The sequence below is a fragment of the Leptonotus elevatus genome, chromosome 1 (assembly GCF_054856555.1).
Source record: "Leptonotus elevatus isolate MCC_2025b chromosome 1, RoL_Lele_1.0, whole genome shotgun sequence".
Lineage (NCBI taxonomy): Eukaryota > Metazoa > Chordata > Actinopteri > Syngnathiformes > Syngnathidae > Leptonotus > Leptonotus elevatus.
Window position 1 is genome coordinate 24850216 of NC_141239.1, and position 17351 is coordinate 24867566.

General features: G+C 41.0%; 1 protein-coding gene across 2 annotated transcripts in view; it reads left to right on the forward strand.

The window, feature by feature from the left end:
* stat5a (signal transducer and activator of transcription 5a) overlaps positions 1-17351 on the forward strand; it is a 60907-nt gene that overhangs the window by 6246 nt on the left and 37310 nt on the right. Inside the window, exon 1 of one of the 2 annotated variants that reach the window (XM_086086887.1) lies at positions 6031-6171. The exons of the other annotated variant lie outside the window; for it this stretch is intronic. The gene's annotated coding sequence lies outside the window, so the exon portion shown is untranslated. Of the gene's footprint in view, positions 1-6030; positions 6172-17351 lie in introns of those variants that run through there. 2 annotated transcript variants of the gene reach the window in all.

The window sequence follows — 17351 nt, forward strand, 5'->3', positions numbered from 1 at the left end:
ATATACAATATTTTGGTCCAAGGGGATTTTACTGAAGGAGACAAACTTGTTTTTCATGATTTTGAACAGTTCCCTTGTGTTTTAGTAATATTTGCCATGTTGTTGTCAACATACTTTAGGAATTCTAGGAATAAAAAATGATAGGACCCACTGAGCCATCTAGCCGCCACCTGCATTTCGTAAGAAATTAATGTTACATTATTTTAAATTTACATCAACAAAACTCCAAAATCAAAACCAGCTGCAGCTTTTCAGTAGTCAAAATCCAAATTTCAACCCAGTCTGCTAGGTTAAAAATAATAAACCCAACCTTAGATAAAAGTAACCCAATCTGCTCCAAACTCAAAAAGTGGGTAAGGAAAACAACCCAGCATTTGTAAGTGCATGAGTAAAGCTAAAAATTCTCTCCAATGTGTTTTCCCCAGGCTGGCTGTGTTAGCACGTCGGCATGTCCATCTGTAGTCCATAGCGTCTTCTACCTGCCACCTTCGGATCATTTAGATTTCTAGGCTGAGCTTTCGCAACACCATGAGCGTCTTCTGGTGGCACAGGAGCCATGTTCTGCAAAATCAATGTGTGGGAAGCCTTCACACTCGGAGACTGCACGTTTGGGTGTCAACAGCTTGCACTGTTAAAGCCCATCTGTTGCCCGCCGCTGCCCCTCGCAGGCATGCGGCCGTGTTGATTCCATCACATGCCGTCGTAAATAAAACGCTGGGGAGGGGGAGGGGGGGAGCTGGAGAACATGTGGGCATGAATTATGCCGCATCACACTGGCTCGTATTGTGAATTTTCAGTTCTCTCATGATGTTCCGTCCCTTTCGCTGAAGCATCGTTCATATAGAATGGTGGATTTCTAAATATCTATTTTACACTACAGCATTCAACATACACTGTACAATATATCACAGTGACAAGATTGTGGATCATTTGCCATGCTAGTTAATTTGAGCATGTCTTCCCCCCTTCCGATTTAAATCTGCAAAAGGGCGAGGTTTCTAAAAGATTATCCTGAGAGATTATCCTGTATTATGAGATATGTAAAGATTGATGTTTTTACAACCCTGACAAGTTTCGAACGATTACACGTTTTACCAAGTTCATAACATGAGACTTCAAAATCATAAAATAAATAAATAAATAAAAATATATAAATCAAGGGGTTCTCTCTGCACTCAAATGCTGTCGGCGTGTCCGCCGAATGTGCTGAGACCATGCCCCGTTCAACTGTCAATCAAATCTTTTTTCTACCTCATGGAAATAGGGTTGTCCTGATCCAATCACATGATCGGAAATCGGCGCTGATCACAGATTTTCAGCTGATCAGTATTAGCTGAAGAAGATTGAAAAAAAATAATCCCCTTCATTTCTAAACGCAAAAATAAAATATTTTAATAAATTACTTGATTTGAACCACTGCTATTTTACATCCAATTAAAAGGTATCAACTTGGATAATGGATACCTTTATTTAAAAAAAAAAAACTAAAACAAAAAAAAACATAATGGGGACAATTTTGATGTGGGCTTCTTTTTCTCATGAATTGCATTGCGGTGCAGTGGTACTGGATTGGAACTCGGTATTGACAGATACTAAATATCTAGTGACTTGGACTTGGTCTCAAGTGCAAAAAAACTTGATTGGGACATCCCTACCTACAAAAATAGATGCTACATTTTCAAGTATTTTTCTCATGCATACACATAACTACACGTTTAAGATGCAAAATGTATCTGCTTAGAGCAGTGGTGTCAAAATCCGGTCCTGTAGGGCCTCAGTCCTGCATGTTTTCGAGGTTTCACAGCTGATTCATATTCAAGATCATCAGCAAGCTCTGCAGGAGCCTGATAATGATTCTGATCATTGAATCAGGTGTGTTGGAGTAGAGAAACCTCGAAAACATGCAGTACTCAGGCCCTCCAGGACTGGCTCTTGACACTTGTGGCTTAGAGCCTCCGGTGGCTGTAATATATCCAAAAAGGTCGCCCCAGGGCTTTCCCATGCCACAATAAGGCACTCTAAAGTGGACACCGCAGCCCAAAGCCCTGCTCCACACACAGGCTGTCAAGTCAGACTTTTTGTTAGATATCACTGTGTGTGTGTGTGTGTGTGTGTGTGTGTGTGTGTGTGTGTGTGTGTGTGTGTGTGTGTGTGTGTGTGTGTGTGTGTGTGTGTGTGTGTGTGTGTGTGTGCACCCTGCTGTAGCGACCAGCATCTTCACATTGACTCAAACACTATGAGTCGAAAACTGGCTCAGTCAGAGAGCCTGATCAAGCCAGCAGGAATGGGATGAAAACACTTTTATAAAAAATAAAATAAAATATTGCTCAACTGGAGCTAGGTAGTAGGGGTGGGAATCTTTGAATGTCTCACGGTTTGATTCAATTCCGATTTTTGGGTCTGCGATTCGATTCAGAATCGATTTTCGATTAAGAATGATTTTTGATTGACAATGATTTGCTTTACAATGATTTTTGCCTCAATCTATAGCTGTGCAAGGAATTGTAATGATCTACTCCAGTCTGACTCGCTAATGCTAATTAGCGCGCTACTCGCGGCACTTTTATCACTCAAAAGAACGGCTACACACTGCAAAAAAACTACTTTTATTTTAATAACTTGATCGGGACTTTTTCCTTCTACTCTCTAATGTGGCTACAACTTAACAGTGTATTAGACCGCGTGGAAACCACACTGCCCCTAAGTGGCCAAATCGGGTACAACATGAACAGCGCTCCAAATAAAGGCACACACAGACAAAGGCAAGAAATATAATTTAAATAAAATCGATTTTGGGACATTTAGAATAAAATCTGAATCGTACTAAATGAGAATCGCGATTCTTATGAGAATCGATTTTTTTGGGCACACCCTATCTAAGATTCTACTCAGTCGTCCACATGACACTGGACTAAAGTACGGTTCTGTCAGAATTGAAATGAGTAAATGGGACTTACATTTACTCGAGAATTGGCGGTTTGTTAGCAGTGCAAGAAAAATAAATGTCACTTTAACGAATGTATTATGAAATAATCACGTGCACAACCACGTTCCAGAGAGCGTTCCCAAGCATCTGCTTGGTGTAGATGACCACTGCTGAAAAAAACATCTGTCTGTCAGACAGTCAACACCGTCAGTGTTGTTTGGAATGAGCTGCTGATTACTCAGCGCTCCCCCATGTCAACATCCCATGAATTTAACGTGAAATGGAATCAGACATGCGTACGAGATGTACACAGCAATTTAGGACGTCTCCTCATATTGAGTGAAGCAGATGAGGGTCCTTGAGATGCGGGCATTGGAGAACACTGGCCCTGTGCATCCATGCTGGTTTATACCAGATTATACCTCTGCCAACACTGTAATCACGCATTTGCTACTCTGCGTGTTGTTTTCCTGGCTCGAAGTGAAGACACTTCGTTTAATGCACAATCCTCAGAAGAAACTTTACTAGACAAAAAGTCATGAATGTAAAATTATAGCGATGAAAGTATTGAGTCATTGATTTTCCGCAAATACTGGCTAGGTGCGTTGTGAAGGGAGGACAAAAAAATTGTTCTGTGAGTATGTAAGTATAGTTCTTAATTCTTGGATTATTTTGACAAAAGCATGTCACAGACAGAAAAGTGTCTCCTTTCAATCCACATCACAGTTTCGCTTAAAAATCTTGTCAAAACTCTTCCCAGATTAGTGTTTGTCAAAACCTAGTTCTTCATGTTGCAGCAACAGATGGACATCATGTCATCCTCATGCATACCACTGATGTTTCTTCCAAGAAGACATTGTCATTACATCATGAACTGTGGCGGAGTCTCTTGTGGCCTTCAGACCGGACCCCACCATCCTCCCCCTCTTCACCGGTCGCCTGTTTTTAGATCTGCGCTGTGCCATCTCGAAAGGGCTGAGTAACCAAAGAGCGTGTTTTGAATGTAGCTTCAGAGACCTTTTATTAAAGCAACACTAAGGAACTTTCAGTTTACGTTGATTATGGCGGCGCTCTGGGGAGCTGCGCTGCGCTATAAGCTATACCACGCGTATGGTGTGGTCCAGGGACAACTTCAAAATCTCACCAAGCCACCCGACTTTTAATTCAAGCAAACTCAAGCGCGCTTAAGTGGATGCGGCCTGTTGGTTATGCTGGCCAAAGATCTCTGTAGGGTAAAGGTGGAGCTGACCTTTTACTGAAAGCACAGCTCTTGGCAGGGTGAACGCGGCAAATAGAGTGACAGCAAGGGGGGTTGGGAATGGGTCTCCGTCTATCCTGAGATAATGCATGTGAGAAATAGCAGCTACCTGACCTTTGGCCTGTGACAAGCATGCAGGATCATAGGGCAGTGCTTCTCCAACACGGCTGAAACTGCTGCTTATGAGGCTAGACACCTTGTGGGAAAAGGAGCGAGGTCGGATGTGGGCAAAGACGGCGCAAAGTTGGTCTACCGGGTGAGAACAGGCCTCAATGAACAGCAAACACGACGCCTGTAGTTTTCATCGTTCACTTAAAGCGGGCCTTTTATGTGGATTTTTTCCCCCCACAATTCAAAATAGGGAGTCTCTGCATGGAGAGCGGAAGAGGCTCCAGCTCTCCGCAACCCTGAACAGGAAAAGCCATGTAGTGAATGGATGGATGAATTTAAAACGGTTCCCAGGGGTCTTAAAGTAGCACAAAGAAACTTTTCAACCTTAATAAAATATTTTCATAACTCTTCTGATGAAACTTAAAACTAGCTGAATGGTACCTTTGCCATGACCTCAGGGGGTCTGTATCATTTTTACTGGCACTGAGCAACTTTGAGGAGGATGGTGAGAACACAGCCACACAAAAAACTACAACTGTGCTGACTGCTTTATGGCTTTCCCTTTCCCCCCATTCGTTACAAAGATGGAAGTCAATTTGAATGTCGACACACGATTACTGCTTTCCTGACAGAAGCTGCAAAACAACTGAAAAGTTTTGTCTGAGGAGACAAGAAAGAAAAACAGAAGCAACCCGGATAAAATGACAGTCAAGGATCAACATTGGCCTGGATTTCACTCGCTGGCGTGAGCTAAAAAACGACACAATGCGCTTGTCCTCATGGGAAATATGGTCTTCCTTCAGACATATATTACCGCTTTTGTCCATATGGCGCCGCCATAATCAACGTAAACTGAAAGTTCCTTAGTTTTGCTTTAATAAGAGGTCTCTGAAATTCATCAATCAAAATACAGACTGGACGAAGTACCACAGCACACTTCTCATCAACCTGTCAGGTTTTGGGTGGTGCTTCTGGCGCAAGGGGATGTATGTATGGCGTTCCTGATGACCGGGGGCGGAGCTTAGGCATTGCAATGAAGCGAGCAGCTACTCAGTGTTGCCTTGGTGACTTGTTACTTGGTGACTGTTCCGGTTGGCTGTCATTTTTGTGCTGTTATTGGATGGAGACGGGATTTGAAAGACTGCAATTGAATGACTCAAAATCACCACTCGATAATTTGACCCCACCACCCCATAAAGCAAATGCTTGCCGATTTTAGCCGGCAAAATGCTTATGCTTCGTGTAACTGATTCGTGTGTGTAGTGTACACAGCGGATATATCGTCAAACACAAACACCCCACTCCTCCATGTCAAGAACTTCGTCGACATTCAAGTGCGTGTCGCTTATCAGAACACTGTTAACACTGTTACCTGATGCTTAATCTGGCATTGACATGATAGTTCTTCTGTGTGGTGTGATGGGAGGTGCTGAAAAATGGCCGATCTTCAGCAAGTCTTGGTGCAAACTTGGTGTGGGGATGGTTATTATGTAACCGGCTGTTGTCATAATCACCAAACAAGTCCATTTGATCTGATCTCAGATGCTTTTTCTTTCAGACGATGTGGTTACGTAAATGTTGAAACAATACTTAACCCCTATTTCCACCAACACACACACACACACACAGCCACACGCACAACCACGCGCTCACTACCTGATACAGCATGACGCCGCTTGCTGAGCTGGTGTAAAGGTCACAAAAATTGAGCCAGCATGGCTGGGCGATGACATGAGACCCTGGAGACGAGGGTTAACCTCATTACAGGAGGGTTCCAGAAAAAAAAAGAAGAAAGAAGAACGAGGCGCCACTTTGAATTGTTTAACAGAGTTAAAGGAGGCTAGCTAACTGGATTACGTGTGATTGGATCTAAAAGGTATTGAAAACATAGATTTGTTTTGGGGGGGACATCTCGCTCTTATAAATTAGAGAGCTCATGCGTGGCGTGGTGGGCTCCCAACAGTCTCTTATCATGTATGTGCACAATGTGTGCAAAGTTACTCGTAGCGGTCTGGGTCACTTAGATATTTAGGAAAGCGTGTGCCCGTGATGAACAGGACCGTGAGGAAAAGAATATGGAGCAAATAAAAGAACAAATGCATTATTCAAAGAAGCAACATGATCATTTAAAAGCTGACAGTCGGTTGGAATGGCCAATTCAACTCGAGTACAACCAAAATGGCCTCTAATTCGTAAAACCATATCAATTAATTCAATTTTATTTGTCAACATACCTTCTTGACCTTTTTATTTTGTCTGCTACTTGTAGCAATCCTTCTCAATTGGCTGACAAGTTTAATTTAAAAATATTCACCACCAAGCCAGTGGGCCAGAATTCGGAGAAGTCTCTCCAAATCGACTCGCCAAAATTACTGTGAAATATCATTGTCCTAAAAACTTGACTTAAATGCACAAGTGGAACATTATTTGCAAGAACAGACAACAGATCTGTGTTGGCAATAGGTCATGCACTTTAGTAATCAATTATTTATTTTTTTGTATTTGGAAGTGTTCATTCCATCTTATTTTCTTTCTTTATTTTTCTTAGAAAATCCCATAATGATGGTGGCTACTTGTCTAATCAAAATGCTTTTCCTTTGTGTAAACAGGAACACACAAAATGAAACATTAAGAAAACTGCTAGCAATAAATTATCTGATTAATTCAAAATGATCAAATAAACTAAATCATGTATACAATAAAATAAAAATAAAAACAACAGCTTAAATCGTATCTTTATAGGAAAGCCATGTTTTGTTGTCTTAGAAAAGGAATGATGTAGATGAGTGCAACAGTAACATTAGTAAAAAAAAAGAAAAGAGAAAAAAAAGTGATTTATTAGGCTATAAAAACTGCACCAATGCATTTTTTTTATTGCTTTGGCTTCATCCCAAAAGACTAAACTTCAGTTGCATTACATTAGTTTGACATACTGTTGTGCCAAAAGCATATCACTCGCCTTGATGCCAGAGGCTGAGCTGCACTGTTTGTTTATGGAGTGCACTCACTCACAGACATAGTATATTCCATGAGGGAACTTGGTTGGACTGTACTGGACCGGAAAATACTAATTAATGTACTGTTAACACCGCTAAGGAAAGAAACTTTACGTTCTCTCACAATATACAAAAGTTGTCAGTAGGAATGGGTTTAAAAAAATTTAAATAATCAATATCGAATCGTTTTCCTTTTCAAGCCTGATATCGATTCATAGAACTCTTTTTTTCCCATACATTCATAAGGAAATATAATTTTAAAGGTCTTTTTTTAAAATATCTTACTGTTTTCTTGAAATTTACTGTTCACATTAATTTAAAAGTATTTTCTTACATTTATGAAAGACCTGATTTATTGCACATTAAGACAACTCAGAATATTTGTAAGTTATATTTGCAATTATTGAATTAGAATATGAAAATGTGTGATTATAACACGTGTTGCTTTCATTAATAAACTAAATCATTTAAGTAGTTACCGCCTCCGTAAAATTTTAATTTGTTATTTAAAGTTTGTGGATTTCTTATCATGTCCTTGATATTTAAGAAGAATTGATGTTCCATAATTAATATGGAAGTGAAGTGAATCAAATCGGAAAATCTATATTGAATCGAACTGAACTCTTTTGAATTGAAATCAAATTGATTCAGGAGATTAGAATCGATACTAGGGATGCCCCGAAATGAAAATGGTTGGCCGAAACCGAAAACCGGAAATGAAAAATGATTGCCCCAAAACCGAAATGCCGAAAAAAATGTATGCAAATTTTTACTTTCATTGCATTTATTATAATTATTTAAAATTATAATATTTTTATAACATATTTATTTAGCACTGGCTATTTAAAAAAGCACAATATAAATTGAAATGTGCCCACACCGCAGACATGTTGGCTAATGGATAAACACCAAACGAGGGTTGAGCATTTTCTGGCGGTGCGATTGCACTTTATAGTCAATGTAGTTCGCACAGGCGGGGACGGATGCGTGCGGCGGGACAAGGTGTGGCGCACTTAAAATCCACACATTCACACATTCACCAACATTTAAAAATAAATACATACATTTGTTCGCACCAGCTAATCAGCTTTGGGAACGGACTGCAAAGTCACACAGAGCGTCCTGTACAGGTCTGTCGCCACCCGGAGTTAGCGGTAAGTGTTTTCGTGTTTAAAACTGTTGATAGCAATAGTGCTAACATTAGCTAAAGTATTTAGCATGGCCAACGGGATGCCGGTGAAAAAGTGAAAGCGTTTGAGGGGCTCTTATGAAAAAAAAAAAAATGAAAAAAAAGAGAAGGCGCTGCGGGAGAAAGAGTGGCTCACCTGTACTGCAGTACACGGCTGTTCTGTCTTTTTTCGACCCACTTCAATGTTCTACACCAAGCAACGCCCCTCTCCACCGCACAATAACCCGGGGAGCCAGCGAGAACAAAAGGCGGACACTCACCCCCGTGTTCGCTGTTTAATTCAAACAGACGCTTGCTTGTAGCGTTTTTGTTGTTTTTTTTGCTTGCGTCACCGCAACCTTTTTCGGCCATATTCTTTCGGCTTTAATTTTCTTTTATTATTATTCTTATTTTATTTCGGTGGCCGAATATTCGTTGCATCACTAATCGATACCCAGCCCTTGTTGTCAGTGCTACGTAATCGATGTAATTTGATAATCTGATAGAATAGTTATCAAAAATGCTGTTGCTAAAATCCCATTGTTAGATCATCTTTGAGGCAACTGCGATGCTTCCAAACATCTTCAGCTACCTGACCACGATATACTGTACTGCCATTTTTCATTTATGCTTCATTTCCTGTCTCATGTTACCCACGCCGGAGGTGAGGCTTATAGGTTAGCCTCCATGTTCCCAGCCCTGTCTGACATGTTTGGAGCCCTCCTGCTCCCAGTTTGACACGGTGGGAGGGGGGCCTCTTGGGGCTGTTTGTTCACTTGTCCGATGACATTTAACACGCTGTTTGGGAAGACAACAAGGCCAGGAAGGTTGCGAGTCGGCAGGGTGGTCCACTGGGTGGGATTGAGCTTCGGGCCAAGTGTTTTCAAAACAAGACGTAACTCATTTTGCACCCAAGTTTGAATCAGTTTTACCTTATTAGAGGTTTGATTAGTTGTATGACATAGCTGTTCATTTTTATGCAATGCAGTGCTTTTTCAAAACGATCTGATAAACACCTTTGTGTTAAGGGGAATTTGTTAATAACATCAACTGTTTTAATTAACTTTTTATTTGTTTCAGATAAGCATCATTTTGTTCTTATTATTCATACAAACCTGATTGAAAGCTGACTTATAGAGAATGTCAAGCATGCCAATGTTCTTTTTCAAAATAACAATTTTCCCTTGTCGAGGCACTCATTTGGCTAGTTTTTAAGGGCACCATTTTTTTCCAAACATTCACTCCACATTGTTGACGCTTTTGTTCTTACTCAAAAGCAATAATTTCTCTCTCTAATTGCAAGCCCACCATTTCTGCTTTGTCCGCCCGTTTTAATTATGTTTGAATGCAGCAATCATTGAGCCCAAAATAGCAAATGTTCCCCAAGGATAATTATTGTGATTATAGTTTTTCAATGCCCTGACTTTCAGAACCAGATTTGATTTATTTTTGCCTTTTAATCAACTACTTCAAAGAAAAGCTGGTGCATATAGGTACCAAATTGTTGCTATTTTTTGCTGTTTGACAAGGAGGAGGAGAACTCATATTATGCGTCGTCAGTTTTAAAGCCCGGCTAATTAAGTTTTCCACCTTCAATTCATATTTTCATAATTGTGCTGATGGAACATTGACTTACAGCTAGATAAATGAAACTTTTGCCATGGCCTCGGGGGGGGGGGGGGGGGGGTGTCATTTTTACTCTCATTTAACAACTTTGAGGAGGATGGTGGAAACACTGCCACACACAAAAAACTACAAACGTGCATTATGGCATACGTCACATCCTCCTTTCCTCATTCGACGGAAGTCGAGTCGAGCGTCTACGTGCGATTACTGTTGTCATAGGCAAGCTGCAAAACAACCCAAGAAACGAAAATTTTTACTTGAGGAGACAAAAAATAATAATAATAAAAAAAGGGGAGCCTGCCTGGATATAAGCACAGCACAAGATTAATATTAGCCCTGCTTTCACTTGCTGACGTGAGGTCAAAGACGAGGTGGGATTTGCAATCGACGCCGTCTTTGCGGGACTCGGCTCTTTTCCTGCTGCACTAGTAAGTAGCTTTCCATGCTCAAATCAAAATGATCATGCTAATGATAGCTATGGGAAATTTGCATGGTAGAAATAAATAGCCATTAGCTTGATACTTGAAACCCTGTTCGAAACACCCTTGGCATTAATAGAATTATAAGACTTAAGGTTATAAGGTCACACTTTTTCCATTAAAGCACATTATGGTGCTTATTCTGTTGTGTGCACCTTGGCCACCTGGGGGCAGGATAAGACAGACATTTGTACATACTTTACTGGCAGCTCAGCTTCTCAAGTATGGCTGGAATAGTTGCTGTTCTTCACAGATGATGAAGAATATATGCCTGTAAGTATTGATGTATTACATTTATACGTGGTGCTCCACCGTTTGGATTCAGATATCAGTTGCTTAAAGGGACCAACACCGTTACATAGATGCTAATTGTCAGCCCGTATGTCTATAGGATTTCCTATTATATGGTAGTATTAAGCTAACGGAGGCTATGTAGTTGTTTTAAATACACATGCAATGTTTTGTGTTTAGTTTGACTTGGACCATAACTTCAAAAAATTTTTTTTTTTCAGAATTGTTAACTATTTACTAACTTGTGCTTGTTATGAAGTGATTTGAGTTACCTGCCTCCATACATGGTTTGGGTTAGAATTCTTACTTTTCACGTAGTATTGAGTCACAACACAGGTCTAATTGCAGTCATGCCTTTTGTCTGTAGATATAACAAATGTTATGTGCTGGTAGGGCGGTATTGTTTTGTTAAGAAGAAGAAGAGAAGCCTTTGGCAGCGCTGACCTGTTGACCAGGCGACTTTCAGTATTTGTCTTCGTTGTTTCCAAATCAAGTTGTATTTAGGTTAAGCCTCTTGTCACAGATCGACTCTTTCTCTCTTACCACTGATCTCCCTCTGCATGTTGCCATTATTGAATGAAGCAGGATGTTCATTCAAGGCAAAAAAATTGACGTCAATGTCTTTTCAATCTCAACACTAAGAAGGCTCCATTAGTTCAGCACTTGTGTGATTGTACTTTTGACCAAAAGGGTCACACTTGATAGCTTCTGAAGCTTTTGCTCCCGCCGAGAAAGCTCGTTCCAAGACGCCCCTGCACGCTTCGCCGCCCTCGCAGAAGTTGTCCCCCGGTATTCCTGTTGCCACGCACTTGAGCTTGCAGCCACATTTAACATTCGCTGCGGGCTTCATGTTACATAACGTCACTCGTTTACTGTGGCCAACCTTAGTGCTCACATATTGTACACATTGGGAACGTCCAAAGTCCAACGTTGGTCGTTCTCCAATGTGTTTGATTTTCAAGAAAAAGTTTCCCATTGAGATAAATTGGTTTTGGAATACAGACAACTTCATACTTACTCTTTTAGTTCCCCTTCTTGACCAACGTTGTGTGAACAAAAAAAAATAGCTTAGGATCGTCTGTTCACACAAGCACCAGCGAGTGAAGATGTAAACTGCCGAGTTGGCTGCTCAAGCTAACAAGCTCGCCGGCATTTTGCGAACCACGTATGTTCGTGACCAACTTTTTGTGAACAAAGAACTTTCATTTGTATCTTCTGTGAATGTTGCCGTGTGTTTTAATCTGTTCAACAGTACTGTTCCAACAGAACCAACTGAAGCTGTAGACTGCCGAGTTTGCTTAATCTCAAGATAGCTAGCTCGCCTGCGACTTGTTAACTGCCTTATATTCTCAACCAAGTTTTTCATTTTCAACATCTTGATGTGATCTTCTGTGCATTTTGAATCAATCTGTTGCTGCAGTTCTGATACAGGATTGAAGATGCAGACTGACGATTTAGCTTGTCACGCGAGCTAGCTAGGTTCCCGGCGACTTGCTGACTTTCGTATGTTATTAGTGAACAAACAACTTTTATTCGCCATGAAAAATCAGGTGCCAGGGTCATGTATTATTATTCTCTTCTCACGTTCTTCATCTTCTTTTTCAGAAAGTTTTGTAAAAAACAAAACAAAAAAACATACGATGTTACCTGGCATGAGACAGATGACCAGTTTGATGGTTTAATACGGTTTTAAAAAGTCAAGGTTTCAATAACGCCTAATAACTGTCTGTCACTGCCACTGGTAATGAGCTCTTTTCTTTTTTGAGGGGACTTCTTAGCAGGGCAAAATATGATTGGCTGCTTGGAAAGTTGAGTAAACGAGCCACATCTTTGAAGTTAATTGGAAGCCAGTCACTTCTTTTGTCTGTCTCCTTGTATGCGCTGGCTTAAGTTGATGCCTTTTTGCTCAGTCGAGACCTGTGCATTATCCTCGAAAACAACAACATGGTGCCAGTGGGTACTAGCTAGCACCAAGGACAATATGAGTAGCCCACAGGTATGTTCTAAAAATAGCTCACCAGTGACGAGACACTGTGAATCACTAAGAATTAAAGTAAAGTAGAATGTTAATACTTACTCTTATTTTAATACTTAACATGGTACACATTTGTTAAGTAGCAAATATTTTGTTAAAAACTAAAATTGTTAAATGAAAAAAAAAATGGCTGCGATTGGCAGGCAACCAGTTCAGGGTGTACCCCGCCTACTGCCCGAAGCCAGCTGGGATAGGCTCCAGCGCCCCCCGCGACCCTTATGAGGACAAGCGGTTAAGAAAATGAATGGATGGGGGGGAAAAAATGGTGTATGTAAGGGTTTATTTACCCAAATATTTCAAAAAGGACATTTGGAGCTGTAATTTTATTGTTGTGATACTGCAATATTTTTGCTCACAGTTATCATTCCATCAGAATGTAATAACGGCCCATGCCTAGATTCTTCCGAGTTGCCCGGTTTAGATGTTTCCGCCGTATTTACGTTTGTTGACACTTACAGAATGTGCGCTGGCATCAGGGAGATATAATGTGACCTTCACACTGCTAGTTTTCAAAGCAAACAAACCCCTGATAGATGATGGCTTCTGTATCACTAGAATGTCAACATTGAGTATATTTTGTGCCTTTCTTTTCACGTCTCACACTTCAAAGTTTTCTCATTTTATGGCTGCTGTTTCACCTCAAATAGCCTGACTTGCGCCGAGGCATCTGTCCAGATGGTTGGAAAGTGTGAGCGAGGGGCGGGTGGGAGCAACGGGGGGGTTGGGTGGGATAAAGCAGGTCATTGGCTGGCCAAGCTCTGGCTTCAAGGGCTTGAGGGCGGGGCGGCGGTTCAGAGGGTTAACGGGCCAGCTGAGTGCAATGAGGTTACGCTGTCAGAATGCTGAGATCTGCATGCGGCGTTTGATCTATTGCTGTGTAACAATCCAAACATACTGGATGTACAGCGGGGCAGTGGCCAGCCAGTCTTTATTCCTTGATGCTCCACCACAATAGAATTTAAATAAAAGCAGTGGCAACTTTGTGATTGATGTGCAAACGTTCTACTTTAAAGTTCACTGTTGTCTTACAAACACGTCTGCGACATGCTTTTGTTGAAATACCCCAAGGATCAAGAATCACACTGTCTTGTATTGTTGAAATCAGCCTATTTTAAGGGACTAGTCCTGTCTCATGCAAGTGAGCGAGACCGTATACAGCGCCCCATGTATTGCTGGATCAATGGCGAGTATAGATTTGTCACTCTGATAACTGTGGGTAGTGTTTGGGGCTTCGCAGAGCCTGGGAAAAAACTGTGGTAGCCTGTACACACAGCAAATGCATTTTTACTTGTAGATGCAGCAGTTCATGTGTCTATTTGGCGTATGGACACACAACCAAACACAAACTAAACCAGTAACTGAATCATAATTAATTTATGTTTGTGCACTGTCAATTTGTAGTACAGTAATGTCCTGTTTTGCTAAAAGGACGGAAATGTAAACTTTAAAAAATCTGATTTGTCAAATCATCAACAAAATAATCAACAGATTAATTGATTATTAACATAATTGTTAGTTGCGGGGTACAGCCCTGGTTGAAAGTGGTGGCTCTGAATCTTCACCCAGCCTAGCTGATCATGTCATGGGCGAAAAACTCTCACTCAGATACGGTAGTTACTTGCCGCAGCTCCGCCGCTGTCTCTTTAGCACACATTCATGTACACAGGCAGTAGTAATAATGTGGAGTATATTTAATACATTTTATGCTTTAAATTCTTTTTTTTCTTTTTTTTTAAATACATTTACGATGTGTTCCAAAAGTGTGTTCTGGTAAGTCTAAAGTGACAGTGTGTAGGATTTTGTGCCATCCAGTGGTGAAATAATAATCATCACCAAAAAAATGTTCACGTCAACGTCCATTTTTTCCATATAATCTCATCTCCGTCTAGTAATCGCTAATCATATTACATATGTAACACTGCACCTCACAGGAGGCTGACATGTTTCGCCGCAATGTTTCTGCTATGGGTAGCCGAAGGAGAAGAAATTAGCGAACGTAGTTGACCTCTGGTGGTTCTTGCATCTAGTGCCTGACCCAATGGGTTGACAGCCGCTTACCGTCCACAGCAGGAGCTTGCTTGTGGTCGTCACTGAGTCCCGTGTTTCGGGTTCCTGCCACTTGTCTCCCTCTCCTGTGATCTGGCCAGCTTTTGTTAGCTTCTCCCACTAGCAGCTCTTGTTAGCCACTCCAGCTAGTTCTCCAAGCACCTCTTGTTAACCGCGTTCTTGATCGCCACGTTTGCTCGCCGCTCCCGTTAGCTCGTGCTCATTCTCATTGTCAAATATTTTCTCTGTGAGGCACCGTAATGCATTTTTTCACAATTGTTTCATTCTATTAGTTCACCACTAATGGCATTCAATTATACACACTAAGTTTAAATGTGTTTAAAGTACAGATGAATCAATTAATCGATGAATCAAAAACAGTATTCAAATATCTAACAGTCAACAGCTATGATGACAAGCCAGCCTTTAGGGATTAAATCCTGTTTTCATGCTCACTTGCTCAGTCCTCTTATTTCCAAATGACTTCAGTCCCATTCAGTTACTGAAAACAAAACTGAAAGCAGGAAGTCCCACAAACAAGAACAAGAACAAGCAACATAAGCTGTTTTTCTTCAATATATTGTACAACACCATGCAGCAGTCATAGGGCTTTTTTTTCGTACATTGGCACACAATCCCTTGCCGTAACAAATGGGTTCTATCCCATAATGGTGCACAGTGGCGCAAATGCCCCTTTTCTCGCTGCACCTGTCTACGAAAATACCCCCCAAAAAGAAAACTCCCATGCGTAAAGTTAGACTGCACTTTGCGCCAGACTTGTGCTAGGTATGAAAATAAATCCCAAAGAGTTGAATGGCCGATCGAGTGTTTGCTTTCCACAACTGGTTCAATTTGCCGTTGCAAGGCAGGTCAATGACATGCTTTGTTATTTTACATGCCGCTGAGATGAGTCCGGCAGCGAGAGGATCTGTCACTTGAGGTGTATTTTGACTCACCTGATTAGGTGGGTTTCCATCCACCTATTTTTAATTCCAATTTTCAAGAATTGCAAAAAGAAACAGAATGGAAACGGCAGAAATATATATATAAAAAAAAAAGAGGCCCCAAATTCGCAAAAAAGTTTTTACGCTTGGAGGGTGTGGTTTTTGAAGCATATCGAAAAAAGGAAAATGCGCATTTTGGCGATGAAAACAGGCTTTTCGAATAAGCGACTAAAAAACAATACATGTCGCACGTTTTGACCGAAACTACGTCACACGCAGGTTTGTAGTCACAATAATTGGCGGATGATAAAGTAAGATATGTTTGGGGAGACCAAGAAACACGATTCTTTTTATAATCAATTAAAGAAAAAAACATGAATGCAATTTTAGATGGCTTTATTAACATCAGCTCTCAACGTAACGACACACTTCACTTGCATACGGGAGGGAAGCCAACAAGACAAACTACTTCCGCTCAGTCCGTCAAAACCAACATTCCCACCTGGAACTCCCCATTGTCCCAAAGTTCTGTCACTACGACGTCATCTCGCGGCGCATATTCCCAAAAGAGCGGATGGAAACGGGCATAAGTCGCATGTCCGTTTTGGGCATCACTAAATTTCACAATTTCACAAAATTCGCATAAAAATGTCAAAACATTTGGATGGAAACCTGATTATTGATTCCACATCAGACAAACTGCTGTTTCATCGAGCAACCCATGCAGGTTGCACTACTTAAAGACACACCATGCATTTTTAAAATAATTTATTAATATCCAATATTTAGGATCATTTCACACTTTAAAAGAAGATACTGTAAAGTGTATTGTGTCTACTGCAAAGCAGATTTGGCTTACACAACTGCACCTCTACGCTTAACTAACTCTATGACTGCTAGTTGGGAAGCATTGTAGTCCCTCTACAAGTGATCACCGATAGACACAGCTGCCTGTGCACTTTCAAACATTTTGATGAGCAAACTAAAAAAAAAAAACTTAGGTCCTTTCATACATGGGAACGATTTTCATTTATATAGTATTTTTCCACCTTACAAGGCCCTCAAAGTGCTTTGCATTCGACTACTCAATCACCTAATGATGATGTAGCATCAGGAGCAACTGGGGGTTCAGCATCTTCCTCAAGTATACTTCGACGTGATCACAACGGCATAGGATCGAACCTACAACCTCTGTGTTGCGGGACAACCACACTGATCCACGCCGTCCCACCTGTGTGTCCACAAATGATGCCGGCTAATTTGCAGACCAGCAGCATCGTGGCCTTAGCCCTGGAGGGACTGTGGTAGCGTAGCTTTGTCACTAACAGTCACCCTCAAGCTATCTGTGAGCTATTCTTGCCTCATTACACAATTACATTAGTCTTGAGTAATGCACACCCTCGCACCGTATGTCTCGCTTGTCCATTCTTGCTTTGTGCTTTGAACAAAAGCAACTGGAGTGGCTACTGGC